Consider the following 6,522-nt stretch of genomic DNA (forward strand, 5'->3'; position numbering starts at 1 on the left):
AAAATGGCTTTTGTTATTCCAAGAATTCACATTTGAAGTAATTTTCAAGCTTGACTGATTGAGTGTGGGACCTACTCACCTCTCATAGCTGGAGTCGGGATAAAGTGGAGGATCCCTGAATGATCAACTACCAAACGCTGATTTATTTCGAATTGAAGCAGTTACATATTACTTGGAGGATATCACGTCCTTTTTTACTATAGGTAAATGTCTAAAAGAATACAAAACAACACAATACATACATATGGTTGTCCAAGCTACAAATTGTCAATTAATTGTAGGACAATTGTACAAATTGGGCCTTGATTAGGTGTTGAAGAAATGTGTCGTCAATCATGAGAGACGGGATGTATTATGAGTGTCATTCAGGGGTTGCAGGTGGCCATGTTGGAGGAAAGACTACCACAAGCAAGGTATTGTAGGCAGGACTATGGTGGCCTACAATTTTAAAATATGTGAAGGAATATGCCAATGGATATGATGTTTGCCAAAGGGTTGGGAGACCATCACACCACAATGAACTACCATTACAGCTAGTATGTGCAATACAATTTTTTGATAAATGGGTGGTCAACTTTATAGGGCCTGTTAATCCATCAATGCGACACTCCCATGCCATATATATCATCACCGAAATGGAGTACCTTACCAGAAGGGTGGAGGTCACACGAGTTAAGGACTATACTATAGATACTGCTGCCAAATTCATATTTGAGAACATCATATCTAGATTTGGATTCCCCACAAGTCTCACAAGTGATCAAGGGACCCACTTCATAAATGAAATAGGTTCCTCCTTACTTCGAACTTCATGATACAACACCATAAGAGAAAATCGTATCACCCTCAAGAAAATGGTACAGTGGAAGCCTTCAATAAGATATGGGAAAATGGTTTAACTAAGATATGCTCATCCAACTAGGATTATTAGGATGAGAGAGTGCTAGTGATTCTATGGGAAAACTGCACAAATTTTAGGTTTTTACACAAGAATACACCTTTCCAACTCGTATATGGACGGGAGGTTGTGGTACTGCTTGAATTTTCTATTCCCAACCCTTTCATATCTTAGGAAACTCATATGGTATAGTAAGATTCAATTCAGGAAAGGTTAGATGAAATTTTGGAACTAGATGAGGCTAGGTTCATGGCATGTTTCCATCAAACATTTGAAAAGCAAAGGAAAAAGATATGGCATGGCAAGCAAATTAAGAGGAAATCATTCACGGTAGGAGTAAATTTTTTTCTATACGATAAAAAATTCTTGAAGATTCTAGTGAAGCTACAAATGCATTGGTTGTGGCCTTTCATTGTTGTGAAAGTAAAAGAGTCAGGATTCATTACACTAGCACAGTTGGACATTGTATTTCTACTAGGATGGTTGAACAATGCACGCCTGAAACCCTTCCAGGGATCATAACATGAAATTATTGAAAATTGATTGCATCTCTGAAAGGAGACCATAGGTAGGAGTGCCAGGGTAAGAGCCAATTATTTTGGTTAGTCACTAGTTGAATCAGTTCCTTTGGTTAGTTAGTTATTTACATTCTAATTAGTTCAAAATAAACCTTCCGCCAAGTCTCTTCTAGTTGCATATGTTCTACCACAACATCACAAATTATTGTGGTAGGGTATCATGTATTAGGTGTCATTTCCATAATAATTATGCAATAATTCCCAATTTTAGCCCAGATTTATGTTAAATCTTTTCCATTATATCCATAATAAAATCCTAAGTGTCTTCCATCATGATAACATCATTAACCATCAACTCCACCTTTCATTTTTCAGTTTTACATCATTTGAATCAGGTCCAGCTCAGTCGACGACAAACTTAACACGATTTATAATGCATAGGGAAATTTTTCGTAGTAATTAGTTAGGAGGTCTCATCAGAAACATCATGTCGAGCTTTTCTACTTAATCTGCATGGCAATGCCGAATTCTTTAGAGTCTGAAGCTAAGGAGGTAGAGTTTCTAAGTCTATAGTCTGTATTTTTTTTTATCAACGTCGCTCTAAGATGACAAAAATGGTGATATTTGTTCAAGAATTTGAATTTGATGAAATAATTATGAATACAGAGTCGATTTACGAAAACGATAAATTAGTGTTGGTTGACAATGACCTCCCAAAATCTTTCCAATTTCCAACCCTAAAGCGCGAAATCTACACTAAACCAATAATGAAGGATGATGGTAACATATCCATCAGATCAAAACCAATTTTAGAGGAATCCAGTAGTCCACATTACTTAATTTTGTAAGTCTACCTATGTTTGGAATGATTGGGGCCACAATGAAGTGCATAAAGATACTTATCATCAAAATGCATGGAGGATCACTTTGGCTTGATAAAGAATATATAGCTCATGCAATGGAAATTCAGAGGCTCATAGGCTTATCAATGGCCGAAAACGATGTATCAACTACATTCGATACAACCTCTAAGTGAGCGAAGAATATAGGAAATGATAATTATTACAATAGGTACAACACTAAGAGAAAAGGCAAGGGAGCCCTCACAGAGCCAATCAACACCTTGAGTATCAATTTCGAATGCTACATCATTGCAGGGAATCTCATGCGCCATTTTTTCAAGAATGAGTGCATGCTTAATACAATTTTGATTGCAGAGCACTATATAGAAGGCGCACATATGAACTAGTGTGCCTTCCTACTCCAAGTATTGTTTGAAGCTTGCGAGGAAATCTACAAGAAGGTGACTCATTTCATTTACATGTAGATTTTCATTGCTATGGCTATGTGGAAATGGTGCCCACTATAGGGCTGAGAGTTTGCTCCTATCACTAAAGACCAACCACTTTCCCTTAGGTACATGCCCTGGTGAACCTGAGGGGACCCAAGCAATAAGGAAATTAATGAGACTTCCTTCATCGAATGGTATAAGAAAATGTTGGAAGTTTTCAAGGTCGTAGAAATGATCCTGAAGTTACCTCTTGATGATTAATCATCAGAAATATGTTTTGGTATTAGTCATGACAACACTCGGATAAGGCCGCATCACATCCACTCCCACACATTCCATATGAGACACCAATAGTTTATAGTTCCTACCGAATCATTCCATAGAGAAGTTTGCTCGTGGCTAGGCATTACAAGGGAGGTTTGAGAAGGAAAGAACATGTACTTATTTGAAGCGATGGTGTCTAAGCCACTTCCTAGAGAAACACCTGCGAACTCTAGGAAGTGTTTGGTCGAGGCGGAGCTGCAACCTGTCATTAAGAATATTTAAAATAAATCATCTCTCTAAAGGAAACCATCATGAACATCGGAGTCTCAAGAAGTTCATTTCCAACCTTTGCTAAGGTTCAAGGTTCAAAACAACAAGATCTACTCATTACTACTCCTCTATTTTCTACAATTCTAGTGGTAGCGACCCATTCCTAGTCTAAGCCTAAAATCCCAAAGCGCCATGGTTCAAAAGCTACAAAAACTATTTTTGGGGCCAAAAATAAGTAAACAAACCTTCCTAGAAAAATCCTATATCTTACACTTGAAGAACCCCAATCACATACTGCATCACCCGTTGTTGAAGAGATTCCACCCTCCACCACCCATCACTGCACTCAACTTCCACATCCTCCACCATTTCAGACACCATACCCTCTGGAACACTATTGGGAATGAAAACAAACATGGATTTTGAGTCTATTGTCTAGTCCATCATGATAGTTACCAGCGCAAAGGTCAACCCCACCTCCATGTTGTCTTTATTATTGGATTCGAGTCCACTAATGGCCACTGGACCAATAATTACCCATCCACCAACCACCATCCATCTAGTATCATCACCCCATCATTATTTTCCATCAATTCCACCCATCCTTATTTCTATCCATACCACTCTACCATTGGTCGAACCTTCAAAGCAAGCTACATCACCCCACCGACATTCAGAGAAGTCTATCACCAGTGGGCAACTTTTACAAAGTAGGTTTTCAGAACCCTCCACCATGCACCAAGATGATCTCCAGGGCTAGTCCTGAGCTAAATTATTTATTTTTATTCAACTAGCCACATACTGAGCACATGCATTGCCCAATGATTTAATTGTCGCGCACAAACATAAACAACAACGGATTATCACACTGACAATAGAATGTGATCAACTACACCAAGAAAATAAACAACTTAAAGGGAAGCTAGAGAATATCATCGAAAAAATCCAGTTATTGTGGCCTTCAGTCTCTAATGTCAAGCCCAATGCCTCAGAAGACTTCTCAGTATGCATATTGGTCAATTAATATGACCATATCCATGTAGTGTGTCACAGTTTTATTTCTACCAACCATCAGCTAAAGCACACCCTTGCTGCCGCAATAATTTTGTTGCTAGAACCTTCCATAATGTATACAATTGAAATAGAACAGAAAATAGCCTACATAGGCACCTTAAAATACTCCTTTATCGATGTTGTGGAAGATTCCCACACTCTCCTGCAACAGGTTCACGACTAGTCGGGCTACCTTGCGAAGAAGAACCAACTAGTATACATGCTCCACAGCAAGGTCAACCAACTATTCAATTATGCAAAGAACACCAAAGACAAGGAATAGCAGAAGAAAATACAACAAGATACATACACTCTGGAGGCCTACATTCAACAGATTTAGTATGAGTCAACCAAAACAAAGCAGATACTTCAAGACCTTTCACCACCAGTACAAACACATCTATAGACATTGTACCAGCTTAGTGATGACATTGACGCACATTGGAATTGTTTGTTGATGGCATGACTGAATCCAACGTTTGTCACTACAACTAAGTTCCTTAACGACGTAGATGCACTCACAGGTATATGGAAGGAAGTGTTTAATGAGTATACACAGTTCTGACAGGTGACCATCACCTTTGTCCTTGAGTTGGGGCCTTCGTTTGAAGAAACCAGCCAAAGGGAAGCAATGCAGGAAGCACCAGCTGAAGCACGAGTAGCAGAAGCGTTAGCAGCACCAATGACATCAGGGGAAGATTGACTCGGGGACGAGTCAATGGACCATGGTAAAGGCCTCTTCGAGCCTTCATTTTTTAGGAATTAATAAGTTTTGGTGTTGAGTCAGAAGGTTGATGACAAGTGGCAGAGATGGTTGTTGGAAAGTTGTAGGAATAAGAGCTGGGAAAAAGGAAGGAACTCACGAAATTCTAGAATTTGTGAAGGAAAGATGAGAAAGAGAAGCAACATCTGAGTGGGAAAATAACAAGGAAAATTGAGGAATAGAAACAGCAAAGAAAGAAAGAAGGTGGAGGGTTTGAGAAAGAACTCAAAGTCTAGGTTGGCGTGCAGGGATAAGGAAGGACGAGTTAAAAGGAAGAGATGAGGACACTGAAAGCTTGTTGCAGAGCTAGGAGAGCCGCTTTGTAATTGTTATTTCATATGCTTATGTGCTGGTATGTCTAGATTCTTTGTATGTTGGAAAAGAGGCCTTGAGACTGATGTAATGATATTGCTACTAAGACTAATGATGAAGAATGTTAGGTCCCTATAATACTAGTGTATTCCCTCATTGTTATTAGCATAGGCCCCTTATTGTTATTGTTGTGCCCCAAAGAAGCCCACTATTCCCTCATTGTTGTTATTGTAGCCCCCTTATTGTTATTGTTGTGCCCCATAGAAGCCCACTATTCTTATTGCGGTACCCTTACATTATTATTGTAAAGTCAGCTCTGATTATATTGTGACCCCTTAGACTGCTATATATAGAAAGGAGGTTGTGTCATTTGAATAATCCAAGAATTGTTCATTTATGTAATGTAAAGGAGGTTTCCCCCTTGAAGAGGCTGATTTTGAAGTCTTCGATCTCTCTTTTATTTTATTTTGTGAATTGGTTGCATAACATTTGGTATTAGAGCTTTGGATTCTAGGGTTTCACTGCTACAAACAGGTCATCGTGGAATTTTTTCTATAATGTTTTTCTATGATGTTTCAAAAGCTAAGAAAACCGATTTGAGCTGGAATATCACTAAACGTCAAGTTCGAATTGCAGATCTTGTCTCAGTATATTTCTGGAGATATGATCCAAGGAAGTTAGGGTTTGTGTAAGATACCTAATTACATCCCAAACAGGTGACCTTGGGAAAATCATCATCACTTTCTCTCTAAGTATTAGATTGAAATTTTGTAAGAAGGTAAAGAAAGAGGCTAGACTTTAGCTTTTGGTGTAGCATTTTTAGGTCTGAAGGTTGAAACAACGACACATGGTACTTCGTACAAGTTTACTCTACTGAAGAAGTCTAGAATCAGGTCATCATGGGATATTTGGCCTAACTCTTCATTGAAGACTCCAAACTTGATCAAACCTGTGGGGTTGGAAAGATAACTCAATGGGATACAACAGGACAAAATTTTGGACCTTGGAGATTTGAAATTACAGAGATACAACAGATTCTCTATCGAAATCCTATGAAGCAAAAAAAATGTGTGTAGTCTTTTTAAAAATTTGCATAAGTTTGGTTGGAAAAAATAGTTTGAAGTGATTCAAAGGGCACAATGAAGCATAACTA

Source organism: Pinus tabuliformis, chromosome 8, assembly GCF_031772625.1.
Source record: "Pinus tabuliformis cultivar Carrire ecotype Pingquan chromosome 8, CPIR1, whole genome shotgun sequence".
Classification (NCBI taxonomy): domain Eukaryota; kingdom Viridiplantae; phylum Streptophyta; class Pinopsida; order Pinales; family Pinaceae; genus Pinus; species Pinus tabuliformis.